Genomic DNA, 15,448 nt, shown 5'->3' on the forward strand with positions numbered 1-15,448 from the left:
TTATCAAAAAGGTCATTTCTGCAGTTAAAAATTCCACCAAGAGGGTCAATTTACAAGGTGACAAGCTTACTAAAAGCAAACTCAGTAACCTTTATTGATATAGTCTAATCGGAAGAGATCATGATCAACAAGATTTTAAACACATTCCTGGTTAACTTACCATGACTTGCAGAAAACAGTCTATAATACAGAATTAGAAAGAGTTGGTGGCCAACAGGAATTGGTAATGGTGACTTGAAATAGGAAACTGGAAGCCCAGTCTTAAAATGTGCAGATGGCACCAAGTTGAGCATGTAGTTAATACAAAGGGAAAACTACTTTTAATAATTTCCAGAGGTAAAGACTAGTTAGATTTTAAAAAGGGATAAAAATGAAGAACTGAGAAATCCTGTCCACTTGCAGTGGTCAGGCCACACCTGGAGTACAATGCAAAGTTCTGGAATTCATGATATATAAAGGATCTAGAGATAGAGACGATACAAAAATGTCAGACTGACTTTGTATGAGATATTAGTTTGATTGTGCCTAATGTATAATAGGATTGTCACTAAACTGCATGCAAAAAAAGAATTTCATTGTACTAAGGTACACGTGACAATAAAATACTATTGCGCCATTGGAAGACAGACTATTAATTAGTAGTCACATCTCTCTAGAAAAACAAAACAGCTACAGACAAATTGAAAATTGAATGCACTACATGGCACGATGGCACAGCAGTAGAGTTGCTATGTGTGGTGTCTGTATGGAGCTTGTACGTTCTCCCTGTGACCTGCGTGGATTTTCTCTGAGATCTTCGGTTTCCTCCTACACTCCAAAGACGTACAGGTATGTAGGTTAATTGGCTTGGTGTATGGGTAAAATTGTCCCTAGTGTGTGTAGGATAGTGTTAATGTGCAGGGATCACTGGTTGGCACAATGGGCATAATGGCCTGTTTCCGTGCTGTATCTCCAAACTAAACTAAAAATAAATCAAGGAGTGTAAGTGGAAAGATGATTCGATTAGAATGGGTAAAGAATAAAACAGCAAATTTGAAAGATTTTAAAAGGCCTGTGTAATGGCAGTTTCTGTACCTTCTCAAAGTCCAACTTTGATAGCCATTTGATCTCCGACAACGATGAGAAGGCCTACCGGTTGGAGGTGGCTGATCTGGCACTCTGGTGTCGGGACAATAGCCCCCTCTCGAATGTCAAAAAAAACTAAGGAGCTGATTGTGGACTTGTGCTCAACATCCAAGGACGTACACACCACTGGAAATAAATGGATAGGGTGAGCAGCTTTAAATACCTGGGAGTCCACATCAAAGAGGATCTGACATGGACAACACACATTGCCGCACTAGTGGGTAAGGCAAAGCAGCGCCTTTACCACCTTAGACAGCTGAGGAAATTCAGAGTGTCTCTGAGGATCCTTCAATGCTTCTACTCTGGGGCTGTAGAGAGCATCCTGTCCGGCAACATCAGTCTGGTTTTGGAACAGCTCTGCCCAGCTGGAAGAGCAGGAGGGCCCTGCAGAGAGTAGTGCCGAACGCACCATGGGAACTACACTCGCCCCCCCTGCAGGACCTATACATCAGGAGGTGCAGATCAAGAGCAAGCAAGATTATGAGGGACCCCTACCACCCCAGCAACGGACTGTTTCAGCTGCTACGGTCAGGCAAACGCCTCTGCTGTCATGCTGGGAAAACAGAGAGGATGAGACGGAGTTTCTTCCCACAGGCCATCAGGACTGTTAACTATTATAACTCCAGGGACTAAATTTTCTTTTCTGTATTAATTTTAATTTATATGCTGTAATTGTAATTTTTTTTTTGCACAATCTGCAGGCATTGCCACTTTCATTTCATTGTACATCGTGTATGTGCATGTGACAAATAAACTTGACTTAGCTTGACAATACTTCTCGGGGATGGAATGGAGGTATAGTTTACGCACACACCGCACTTTGAGATAACAAAAACGAATCTTCCAAACGCTGTTTCTTGATTAATTGGTCTTTATTAAAGTAGCACAATTCAAAAGAGTAATTCATAACTTTTTGTTCTTATCAACCATTTCTTCTTCAAGCAATACAGTAAAAATCGTGTAGTCGTTACCGTGTGGTCCTTGTGAGTGTAGCTGGCGCGAGTGTGGCAGACATGAGTGTGGTAAAAAACTATTCTCTCCATCCTCTGAGATTAAACTGACCCACAATCTCTGTCGCTACGCTAGCGTCCTCTGATGTGGACACTCCCCATTACGTATCAAATCACACCCACAAGCATGCAAAAAAGCCAGAAACTAGAAATATTAAACATAGCCATAATACAATGACAGTAACTAAATCAAGCGTAAATGGCTCCTACACACCGGCCCCTAATTGTTCTGCGTATGTAACGAAGCAATTACCAATAGATATTAAAAGGAGCTATAAAAGCTTAATATTTATCAAAAACAAAAGTAATATGCATTATATGTTGGCATTCAAACTTCTTTAGCGATTCTTCAATCTTCTCCTTCACCTTCTAGAAGCAGACACATCTTGGTTATTGGTCTTACCAAGATGTTGTCCTTAGTCTGAAGTCATACAGTACGCACAAAAACTTTAACGTCTGGCATGATCTCCAGTATCCTGCCCAACAACCAAGAACCTCGTGGTGCAGTAGAATCAACCACCAAGACGATATCACCTGGAATAAAATTTCTACTCACTTTCAACCATCGTTGACGTTCTTGAATTAGAGGTAAATATTCTTGTGTCCACCGATTCCAAAAAAGGTCTGCCATATATTGTACTTGTCTCCATCTGCCTCTAATATACAAATCTTCCTTCACAAAGAGCCCAGGTGGTAACATTGGCTTGGTTTTCAACAGAAGAATATGATTTGGTGAAAGTGCTTCCAGGTCACTCGGATCATCAGAATTCTTGGTAATGGATCGGTCATTCAAAATTGCTTCAATTTCACAAAACAAAGTTTGCAATCCTTCATCATCCAGAACTTCTTGTTTAAGAACAGAGCGCAGCACATTTCCAACTATGCGAATCAATCATTCCCAAACACCGCCGTGATGGGATGCCGCTGGGGGATTAAAGTTCCATTGTATCCCTTGCTGAAACATATCCTTCTGGATCTTGTTCTGATTCAAGCCTTTAAGCGCTTTTCTCAACTCTCTTTCCGCTCCAACAAAATTTATACCATTATCTGATCTTAATGATAAAACTTGACCTCGTCGACAAATAAATCTTCGTAACGCATGAATACAGGAGTCTGTGTCAGGTGTAGATGCAACTTCAAGACGTACCGCTCTGCTTGCCATGCAAGTGAAGATTACACCATACCTTTTCACCAGTCATCGTCCCCTTTTGACCTCGATAGGACCGAAATAATCAACTCCTACCTCTGTAAATGGAGGATTATTAGGTTGAATCCTTTCCAGAGGCAAGTCTGCCATTTTCTGTTCTCCAACTCTTCCTCGCCGACGTTTGCACACAACACAATCCTTGATAACCTTTGTTGCAGCGGAGTTACCCTTGACAATCCAATATTTTTTACGAAGCTTCGACAACGTGTGATTTCTTCCTCCATGTCCGATCTGTTCATGAATATGTCGTAACAGCAATGTTGAAATATGAAAGTCCTTTGAGAGAATAATAGAATGCTTAGCTTCTTCAGGCATCGCTAGTTTATTTAGGCGACTACCTACTCTCAGAAGTCCTTTATCCAGTATCGGATCAAGCCTATATAAATGACTACTTCTTTTAACACCATGTTCACCAGCTTGTAATGTTGATAGCTCTTCCTTATATTCTTGTCTTTGACAGAAAGAGATAACTGCATTTTCTGCCTTAAAAAGATCATCCGGACATAAACTGTCCCCGGTATGATGCCTTAAAAACTTGCATCTCCGTCAACCTTTTCTTTCAGCTTGCCAGGATCCGTTTCAAAGCTACTCACAGCAGCCCGAGTTTCCTTTCTCTTACGAGTCCACTGCAAAAGCATTCTTTTTAATTTAAGAAACCAAGCTACCACAGTCTTCAACTTATTCCATGATGAGAAATGGGTAATTAATTAGGTTGTTGAATCCAATGGATCCTTAATAATGGCGTTCACATGTCTTGCTTGATCTCTGGATCATTAGTAGAGATTTCAGTTTCTAGGTTAAACTTTGGCCATTCTCAGTCTGGCTTAGAGAAACTCTGCCCCACTGATCCATCTCTTACTGCTTAAGAAGCGGTCTGCTGTTAATCCTCTAGAGGCTTCCTTGGTATTAATATACTTCCACTGTGATACATTAGTAGCATCCCTTACAAAAGAGATCCTGTTTGCGACAAATGTTAGGAAGCATTTATTTTCATTGTTGATGTACTTAAGCACTGTCATGCCATCAGTCCAGAAGGTAGATTCCTCCAGCTTAAGCTGCAGTTCTTTTTGCACCAATATGTCAATTCTGACAGCTAAGACTGCGGCTGCAAGTTCCATTCTGGGAATCGTCATTTGCTTCAATGGTGCCACTCTGGCCTTTCCCATTAAGAATGCAGCATGTACTTCATTGTTATCATTTTCCAGTCTCAGATATGAAACAATACCGTAACCACTTTCATTTGCGTCAGAAAAGTGATGCAGCTGTGCAAATTTGATTCGACCAAAGTTTATAGGCTTCATACACCGGTCCACTCTGAACTCCGAGATCTTGTCGAGATCTTCTAACCACTCTGTCCATCGCTAAGAGAAGATTTGCGTTATACTCTCATCCCATCCAAGTCTCTTTTTACAGAGAACCTGCAAAATTAACGGCTGGTAGTGTAAATGGTGCAAGAAATCCCAAAGGGTCGTAAATAGAACCAATCACGGACAGGATGCCCCGTCTTGTACATGGTCGCTCCTGAATCGAAATTCTGAACTTGAACACATCTGTTTCAACGCACCAGTGCAATCCCAGTGCTCTCTCCATGGGTAGATTGTCTTTGTCCGAATCCAACCCCCGGGTCTCCTTGGCTCTATTATCTAGTGGAATGGTTTCCAATACAGCACGGCTGTTGCTAATCCATTTCGATAGCATGAATCCTCCCTTGTTGCAGAGGGAAGTCAAATTTTTTACCATTTGAATCGCTTCTTGTTCCGTAGACATGGATTTTAAACAATTGTCGACATAGAAATTGCTCTTTACTGTGTTTGTCACTTCTTCAGAAAAATGAGCTTTATAGTCCTCAGGGGTTTTCCTCAATGCGAAGTTTGGACAACTTGGCGATGACACTGCTCCAAAGATATGTACCTTCATCCGGTATTCAACGAGATCTTGTTGTGCATCACCATCTGGCCACCATAGGAATCGCAAGTAGTCGGAATGCTTTTCGGATACCTTGACCTGATGAAACATTGCCTTGATATCCGCCATCAAAGCTACTAGCTCTTGTCTGAATCTGATGAGAACTCCGATGAGTGAGTTAAGTCTGGACCCTGCAGCAGTTGACAGTTAAGTGATTTAACCTTGAAAACCACAGCACAGTCGAAGACCACTCTTATAGTTCCTTTCTTTGAATGATACACCCCATGGTGTGGGATATACCAAAGCTCTCCATCACTTCGATTCAGCTAGTCTTCTGGCACCCTTTTGGCATGACCATTATCAATCATCTCTCTGAGGAAAGATGTACATTCATCATGAAATTTCGTATTCTTGCCAAACTTGCGTTTCAGATTCTGAATGTGTTGTTCTACAATGCAACGGTTATTCGGCAGACTAACGCTTTCTTGTTTAAAAGGTAAGTCTAGGCAATAGTGTCCTTCTATCATCTTTCCGAGTGATTCATAATTTCCAAAAATTGTACTTCTTCTCTGGATATTTCTTCTGATTCCTTGCTGGTTCTTTCACTGAGGTCATTTTTCATTCTTTTAAACTCAAGAGCTTGGAGGCCTATCTGTTTAATCTCTCATCGTATGGATCAAAATCCAAATTGTATTAACTTGCAGTAATTTGTGCACAAAGACTTTGAGGTTCCTTTTGAACACCAACAATTTTTGAGAAAAAATAAACAATATTGCATCTTTCAATAAAGTGGATGATCTAATATTTTTTGATGTTATATTCTATCTTCCATTTGGACATATTCATTGTGTCTATTTGCAGCCACACTGTCAATCAGCTTTATATCATCAGCAATCATGGATGTAATGCACCTGATCATTTCTTCCAAACCATTGACATAGATGGCTAATGAGCTCAAGGGTTTTCGGCACTGTTTTTGTTTGAACTGTCCAAATATAAATTCTTATCATCCGGAGGGGGTTTCAAGTGTTTTAAAGCAAAAGTACGTGAGATGATGTGGTCATCAAACATCAAGAGAACAGCGAGGAGGTAGCGAATAAGGCAGGTGTGATATTTTGTTTTTATTTAAATTAAGTTAAATGTATTTCAGGTGAGTGACCCTTGGCAGGAGTTTAGCTTGTAAATCTGGCTCTCTTTCACCCTCCGCCCCAATGAAAATGAGTGCAGTGATGTACAAATCGAGATCCCCTACTACCCTCTCTGCGCCAGACATATGCACACCAGTGTGGAAACAGGCCCTTTGGCCCAACTAGTCCCAGCCACACTTGTCCTACCTGCTGCGTTTGGTCCATATCCCTCCAAACTTGACCCATCCATGTACTTGTTTCTCTGTTTCTTAAATGTTTGGGTAGTCCCAGCCTCAACTACCTCCTCTGGTAGTTTGTTTCATACACCCACCACCCTTTGTGTGAAAAAGTTACCCCTTGGCTTCCTATTAAATCTTTTCCCCTTCACCTTAAACCAATGTCCTCTGGTCCTCGATTCATCAACTCTGGGCATCTGTCCTTTGTTATTCAAGTTTCTACTGAAGCAATTTCATTGTCCATTACTAATATTTGATAGTGCAGTTTTTCTTCTACAGATTTAGCTTATTTTTCTTATTTGGTAGCCGAGAAAACAACTAGTATGTAACCTTGAATTCTATCTTAATAGATTCTATGTTTGACGGCACAGCTATATCATCCCTCAAGTCAATTTTTTTGTTTTGCCAGATCAAGTGAATTAGAAGAGCATTAATTATGAAATGTGTCTTCTAATTCAGTATAGTATCCAAATATTTTGTCCTTTATTTCCTCCCTTTGATCTCCTGCCACTCTGACCACTTGCCCAGCATGCATTTTAACAGACTCTGCATTTCAATATTACACACACAAAACAATATAAATTGATGCAAAACTAATACGCTGTCATTGCATTCTGTAAAATATGGATTTTTACATTTTTGGCTGCAATCATTTCTGCTGTTATTTTGGTGCTTTTTTCTTCACTTTCCATGGTCAGAGAAATGTTGATGCATTTTCATAGTTCTGCAGTAGAACCACAATCCACCTCCTTGAAATCCCCTCCAATTGCCTAGCTAATTCCGTACTCAGGAAGCCTGATTCAGCTTTAGAGCCAGTTATAAATAAACTCTTGGCCTAATAACTGAAAACAAATCTCATTCATGACAGTGATCCTGTGGTTACACCATTTTCTATCATTTTAGCACACCATGAAATATGTTTTTACAATTTTAACATAAATCATCTCCATATTTATGACTGTATTTTGTGTTACTAGCATCGTATTAATTTTATCATATTTTCACAAATATATGCCAAAGATGAATAATAGTAGGTAATAGTTAAATATTGGGACATTGTTTTATTTATCCCAGAGTGGCGCAGCTGGTAGAGCTGCTGCCTCAGAGCCAGAGACCCGGGTTCAATACTGACCTTAGTGGAGTTTGCACGTTTTTCCCGTGACCGCATGGGTTTTTTCAGGGTGTCTGAGTTTTTCTCTCAATTCCCAAAGATGTGAGAGTTTGTGGCCTTGGTGTGGAGGAAGTGTTTGGGGAAAGTGCAAAAATATTTGAACTAGTCACAATGAACTGCAGATGCTGGAATCTTGCATAGAAAACAAAATGCTGCAATAACTCTGTGGGTCAAGCAGCATCTCTGAAGAACATTTAAACCAGCATCTGCAGTTCCTTGTTTTTGGCATCTATGGAGGATATAAATAGGTGATGTTCTGGGTCAGGGCCAACCTGTCTCTTGCCTGATCCTGGTACAAGTCCATTCTCTCACCATCCTGTCCCCTTCCACTTCAATCTCTCTCTCAGGCTTCATATTTCATTCTTTTATCCTCATAACATCCTTTTGTCTCCTTTTAGCCCCTATTTATCTCAACCTTTGTTCACCCATCCATTCAAAACAAAATCCTCGCCGGTATTAACCTATCACTTGCTTAGCTTGGTCTCTCTTTTCTAGCTTTCTCTCCCTCTAATCATTCTGAAAAAAAAGGCTCCCGATCCACAACCCCACATGGTCGCATCCATCAGAGATGCTGCCTAACCCGCTGAGTTTCTCCAGCACTTTGAGTTCTAAACTAGTGTGAACAGGTGATCAATACTAGTCTGAAGAAGGGTCAGAATAAAAGACGAAATTGCTGAGCATTTGGATAGCAGTAACGGGATCGTTCCGAGTCAGCATGGATTTACGAAGGGGAAATCATGCTTGACAAATCTACTGGAATTTTTTGAGGATGTAACTAGGAAAATTGACAAGGGAGAGTCAGTGGATGTGGTGTACCTCGACTTTCAGAAAGCCTTCGACAAGGTCCCACATAGGAGATTAGTGGGCAAAATTAGGGCACATGGTATTGGGGGTAGGGTACTGACATGGATAGAAAATTGGTTAACAGACAGAAAGCAAAGAGTGGGGATAAATGGGTCCCTTTCGGAATGGCAGGCAGTGACCAGTGGGGTACCGCAAGGTTCGGTGCTGGGACCCCAGCTATTTACGATATACATTAATGACTTAGACGAAGGGATTAAAAGTACCATTAGCAAATTTGCAGATGATACTAAGTTGGGGGGTAGTGTGAATTGTGAGGAAGATGCAATAAGGCTGCAGGGTGACCTGGACAGGTTGTGTGAGTGGGCGGATACATGGCAGATGCAGTTTAATGTAGATAAGTGTGAGGTTATTCACTTTGGAAGTAAGAATAGAAAGGCAGATTATTATCTGAATGGTGTCAAGTTAGGAGGAGGGGGAGTTCAACGAGATCTGGGTGTCCTAGTGCATCAGTCAATGAAAGGAAGCATGCAGGTTCAGCAGGCAGTGAAGAAAGCCAATGGAATGTTGGCCTTCGTAACAAGAGGAGTTGAGTATAGGAGCAAAGAGGTCCTTCTACAGTTGTACCGGGCCCTGGTGAGACCGCACCTGGAGTACTGTGTGCAGTTTTGGTCTCCAAATTTGAGGAAGGATATTCTTGCTATGGAGGGCGTGCAGCGTAGGTTCACTAGATTAATTCCCGGAATGGCGGGACTGTCGTATGTTGAAAGGCTGGAGCGATTGGGCTTGTATACACTGGAATTTAGAAGGATGAGGGGGGATCTTATTGAAACATACAAGATAATTAGGGGATTGGACACATTAGAGGCAGATAACATGTTCCCAATGTTGGGGGAGTCCAGAACAAGGGGCCACAGTTTGAGAATAAGGGGTAGGCCATTTAGAACGGAGATGAGGAAGAACTTTTTCAGTCAGAGGGTGGTGAAGGTGTGGAATTCTCTGCCTCAGAAGGCAGTGGAGGCCAGTTCGTTGGATGCTTTCAAGAGAGAGCTGGATAGAGCTCTTAAGGATAGCGGAGTGAGGGGGTATGGGGAGAAGGCAGGAACGGGGTACTGATTGATAGTGATCAGCCATGATCGCATTGAATGGCGGTGCTGGCTTGAAGGGCTGAATGGCCTACTCCTGCACCTATTGTCTATTGTCTATTGACCCGAAACGTCAACCATTCCTTCTCTCCAGAGATGCTGCCTGTCCCACTGAGTTACTCCGTCATTTTGTGTCTGTGATCAATACTAGATGTGGACTTAGTTGGCCAAAGAGCATGTTTCCATTGCTGTTTTTTAATCTATCATATTTAGCTCCAACATCTAAATTCCATGTGATGTACTTTTGTATTACTTCTCATATGTTTCTATGTTTACATCCAAGGGAAAGGCATCAATGTTAGTTTCTCTAGTTCCCACAAGTGCTACGGACTGCTTTTCCAACTGTTATTTTTCCAATCACGAAGTCGTGATTATATTGCTTGGTCTTCAAACAAATCTGGCTCATTGTTCTGAAACATGAAATCTGCTCCTCTATTCACATGTACTGCTAACTTGTTGGGGTTTTCAGGCACCCTCTGCTTTTAATTTAGATTTCCAATATCAGTCATGTTCTGACCTTCTTCAACAAATCAAAATTGGAAAGTCAAGTCAAATTTATTTGTCACATACACATACACGATGTGCAGTGAAATGAAAGTGGCAATGCCTGCGGGTTGTGCACAAACAGAATTACAGTTACAGCATATAAATAAAGTTAATAAGTTACTATTAGTGTCTACAAAAATTTAGTCTCTGGGGTTATAAAAGTTGACAGTCCTGATGGCCTGTGGGAAGAAGCTCCGTCTCATCCTCTCCGTTTTCACAGCGTGACAGCGGAGGCGTTTGCCTGACCGTAGCAGCTGGAACAGTCCGTTACTGGGGTGGCAGGGGTCCCTCATGATCTTGCTGGCTCTGGATCTGCACCTCCTGATATATAGGTCCTGCAGGGAGATGAGTGTAGTTCCCATGGTGCGTTCTGCCGAACGCACTACTCTCTGCAGGGCCATCCTGTCCTGGGCAGAGCTGTTCCCAAACCAGACTGTAATGTTGCCGGACAGGATGCTCTCTACAGCCCCAGAGTAGAAGCAATGAAGGATCTTCAGAGACACTCTGAATTTCCTCAGTTGTCTAAGGTGGTAAAGGCGCTGCTTAGCCTTACCCACCAGTGCGGCAATGTGCGTTGCCCACGTCAGACCGTAGCAGCTGGAACAGTCCGTTACTGGGGTGGCAGGGGTCCCTCATGATCTTGCTGGCTCTGGATCTGCACCTCCTGATGTATAGGTCCTGCAGGGGGATGAGTGTAGTTCCCATGGTGCGTTCTGCCGAACGCACTATTCTCTGCAGGGCCATCCTGTCCTGGGCAGAGCTGTTCCCAAACCAGACTGTAATGTTGCCGGACAGGATGCTCTCTACAGCCCCAGAGTAGAAGCAATGAAGGATCTTCAGAGACACTCTGAATTTCCTCAGTTGTCTAAGGTGGTAAAGGCGCTGCTTAGCCTTACCCACCAGTGCGGCAATGTGCGTTGCCCACGTCAGATCCTCTGCGATGCGGACTCCCAAGTATTTAAAACTGCTCACCCTATCCACAATCGACCCATTTATCTCCAGTGGCGTGTACGTCCTTGGATGTTTAGCCCTTCTGAATTCCACAATCAACTCCTTTGTTTTAGTGACATTCAAGAGGAGGCTATTGTCCTGACACCAGAGTGCCAGATCAGCCACCTCCTCCCGGTAGGCCTTCTCATCGTTGTTGGAGATCCGGCCCACCACCACAGTGTCATCAGCAAACTTGATGATGGAGTTTGAGCTGAACCTGGCCCCACAGTCATGTGTGTACAGGGAGTACAGTAGGGGGCTAAGGACGCAGCCCTGGGGGGATCCTATGTTCAGGGTGAGGGAGCTAGATGTGTGTTCCCCCATCCTGACCACTTGGGGCCTGGCAGTGAGAAAGTCCAGGACCCAGGCACACAGAGGGGTGCTAAGCCCCAGTTCCAGCAGCTTCTCAACCAGTCTGCTGGGGACTATTGTGTTGAATGCTGAACTAAAGTCAATGAACAGCATCCTCACATAGCCCCCCTGGCTATGATGAGAGAGAGCGGTGTGTAGAACCTGGGAGACCGCATCATCCGTGGACCTGTTCGGACAGTATGCGAACTGTAGTGGGTCCATGTTGCGAGGAAGGAGGGCGCAGATGTGCTTCTTGACTAGCCTCTCAAAGCATTTCATGACAACCGAGGTGAGGGCCACCGGTCGGTGGTCATTTAAACACGCTGGAGAGGCATTCTTTGGCACTGGTACAATGATGGATCTTTTGAAGCATGCAGAGACCACGGACTTTGCCAAGGAGAGGTTGAATATTGTGGTGAGCACTGGAGCAAGCTGAGTAGCACTAGACTTTAGTACTCGCCCAGATATACCATCTGGGCCTCCAGCTTTCCTCGTGTTCACACGCGTCAGAGCCCACCTCACACCTCATGCTCGGACACCGAGAATGTGTGCACATCCCCGGCGGTGGATCCCCCTCCAGCCTCACTAGCCAGCGCCCCTTCGGTGCTGTTTTTAGACGGCGAGCTGGTGGTGTTACCCGTCTCAAACCGTGCATAAAAAGAGTTCAGGTCATCAGCTAAGGAGGAGCCGGCACTTCCGGTTGAGGGGGTGCTGGACCTGTAGCTAGTTATAGTCCGTAGCCCCTGCCAAAGGCGCCTGGTGTCCTGCTGCTCCATGTGTGACTCCATCTTGTCCCGGTACCTCCTTTTTGCATCCTTCACTGCCCTTCGCAGTCGGTAGGACTCTCCCTTGTAGTCGTCCATGTTGCCGGATGCCAGAGAGTACCACAAGCATTAGGATCAGCTAGAGCACAAGCCAGTAGCAAAAGCTTTGTAGGATTGAAGTAAACTTCAATGGTGGCTAGAGGGGAGTAGCCTGATGGGACAGAAGAGGACCTTGCGGTGCTCTGCTTGTGGCAAGTACAAATGGGCTCACAGGCCACATGCAAGTTAAATATCACTGACCAAAGCACAGTACATTTCTATGTAATACTAGACCAAGTGGACCCATTGTGTCCAAACCTCTCCGGCATTGGTGCAGCACCCCCTCCTCCCCAACTCACCCATCTCCTTTCCCCCCAACCCTTCACCCCGCCACCCTTTCCTCGGCCCAACCGTGAAGCGGGGAGTGCCCCGGGAAGTGTCTCCTGCAGCTCGGCAGCAATCTGAGGTGGGGGAACGCTGGTGACGGCATGGACCCATTGCCAGGCGGGGAATACCTCCCAGGGCCGTGGGTGGGCAACAGGGAGAAGGCACGGACCTCGGCCCCATTTCTCCTGCTGCGATCGACGGGACGGCCATCTTGTTGGACCCTCTACCGCCGCCTCTGCGGAGCGCTGCATCATGGGGGGGGAAGGTCAGGCGCTGGGTACACCGGGGCGAGCGCCGGTCCTCCCGGGGGGATGGGACGCGCATTTAATAAATTTTATTAGGTAAATTGTTTTTAAAAAGTAACAAAAGTGGGTTTATTCACACCACAGGGGAATGGTGAGTAGGGTGGGCCTAAAATTGTCACGCCGTCTTGTACCGTTTTGGCTGTGTAGAGGGATGGTACACACAAACAAACTGAGAGTTTTAGTTATATTTATATATATATATGTATATATATATATCTAACTATATATAGAATAGGATAGATAGATAGAGATAGATGATTTTGTCAACAAGAATCACAAATTTTAGAATACTCGAGGAAGTGCTCAACCAGAGAAGCTTTATTCCAGTAACACAGAAAAACAATACAATGACTCTCACTGCAAATGAGAATAAAAATGTCCTACGGAAATTATTTAGAGCCATGGACCACAAGGACAAAGCAACAGAATAATCTATGTGGGGGGGGGGGGGGGGGGGCGGGAAGAAGGGGAAAGAGGAGAAAAGGGGGGGTGCTAGAGGTTGTTGTTGAGTGCATGCAAGGGAAAAAAATTTGATTTAAGGAAATCAGGTGATATGAAGTTAGTACAGGAAAGTGATGCAGAAATAAAAGGTCATTCATGACATTATATAAATATAAAATATAACGATGCCGATGGTGGAAAAATACATCTAAAATACATTGGCAAACAGAAGTTGGCAGACATCATACAAAAATACAATGTAGAGAAGTGGAAGTAATACATATTGACAGAAAGAATAAGGAAAGGCAAATTAAATATATCTTCAAGGGATCACAGGAAGTCATCCCATGTATCAAGTCAACTTAGAAAAGCTAATAGGATCTTGGATTTATTAATAAAGCCAATTACCACCATCTCAAACTTTATAAACAGATATTAGTTGAGCCAGCAAGGACAATGTGTTTAATTCTGTATTTCTAGTCAGAAGATCAAAACCTCAAGATGCAAGAGATTTGCTGGAATGTCACTAGTGATGATGCAGTTCAGTTGGCAGAAGTTGAACAAGCTGAGAAAGTTAGGGGGAAATCAGATAATGATATTCAAAGCCATAAAGGATTATGATAAAATATCTTGCTCCAACAAAGAGCTACCAAAACAGAAATTAAGACAGATTGGCAATAGTGGGGGGAAATAGGAGAACGTTTCTAATCATGAATGCAATAATCTTGACGAAAATAGATTCTGTACCAACTATCCAAAGTGAATTGGATAAATCTTAAAAGGGGAAAAATGCAGAACTAGAGCAGATTTTTTTGGAAAAGTGAATGGTGAGAATAGGCTATCAATGAAGTCGCTACGGCTTCCTCCAAATGGCTCCTTCCATTTGGTGTATTCTGTATCCCGGACAATCTCAGGTGAGGGAGATCCTACGTACGCGATCAAAGTTTGAAATGATAAATTATTACACAAGCGAGGGATATGTTAACGGATTTAATGGTGCGACACAATTATACTTTTACAAAGTAAAAGCCGGGAAGAGTAGAAAGACACGTTCAAGTATAAAACATCCTCCCAAAGGAAAATGATAATGCCCGAGGTTGGCTACAATTCAAACATACAAACCTAATCAGCAACCAAATAGAAAATATGCCATCGGCACGGTAGCGCAGCGGTAGCGTTGCTGCTTTACAGCGAATGCAGCGCCGGAGACTCAGGTTCGATCCTGACTACGGGTGCTGTCTGTAAGGAGTTTGTACGTTCTCCCCGTGACCTGCGTGGGTTTTCTCCGAGATCTTCGGTTTCCTCCCACACTCCAACGACGTACAGGTATGTAGGTTAATTGGCTGGGTAAATGTAAAAATTGTCCCTAGTGGGTGTAGGATAGTGTTAATGTACGGGGATCACTGGGCGGCACGGACATGGAGGGCCGAAAAGGCCTGTTTCCGGCTGTGAATGATATGATACGTTAAAATAAAAAAATTCCGTGTTAATATTTTTAGCAATAGGGAATGAGACTGACGAGCAGAATTTATATTTTAAAATATTTGTTCTTAAAAGTCACGATTCGGCAGATGGCAAGTTTCTTTACAGCCACAATACCGACTAACAAAAGCGTCAAAACAGGGTGCTGAACCACTTTGCATACGTAAAACGCAAGGAGGGATTGAATCAAGGACAGTGGTTAAATCTAAAATCTGGGCTGGATTCTCTTCGAAAATCTTTTTAAATTACCATTACCCTGCCACCACCAATCTCAAAAAAAGTTAAGTATCAAAGAGCCATAAAAACAATCTAACCGGTAACAAGGAGGTTACATTGTTTGCTTTTTTCCTGTGGCTGAGAGGCGGAATTAAGAAAAATAAAACATCTCAGTTAAGAGGTTAGCATCAATCTCCGCG

The 15,448-nt window shown here is 43.3% G+C and overlaps 1 protein-coding gene across 1 annotated transcript in view; it reads right to left on the reverse strand.

The window, feature by feature from the left end:
• zmym2 (zinc finger, MYM-type 2) overlaps positions 1–15,448 on the reverse strand; it is a 119,356-nt gene that overhangs the window by 103,143 nt on the left and 765 nt on the right. The gene's annotated exons all lie outside the window — the stretch shown is intronic.

Source organism: Rhinoraja longicauda, chromosome 7, assembly GCF_053455715.1.
Source record: "Rhinoraja longicauda isolate Sanriku21f chromosome 7, sRhiLon1.1, whole genome shotgun sequence".
Taxonomy (NCBI): Eukaryota; Metazoa; Chordata; class Chondrichthyes; order Rajiformes; family Arhynchobatidae; genus Rhinoraja; species Rhinoraja longicauda.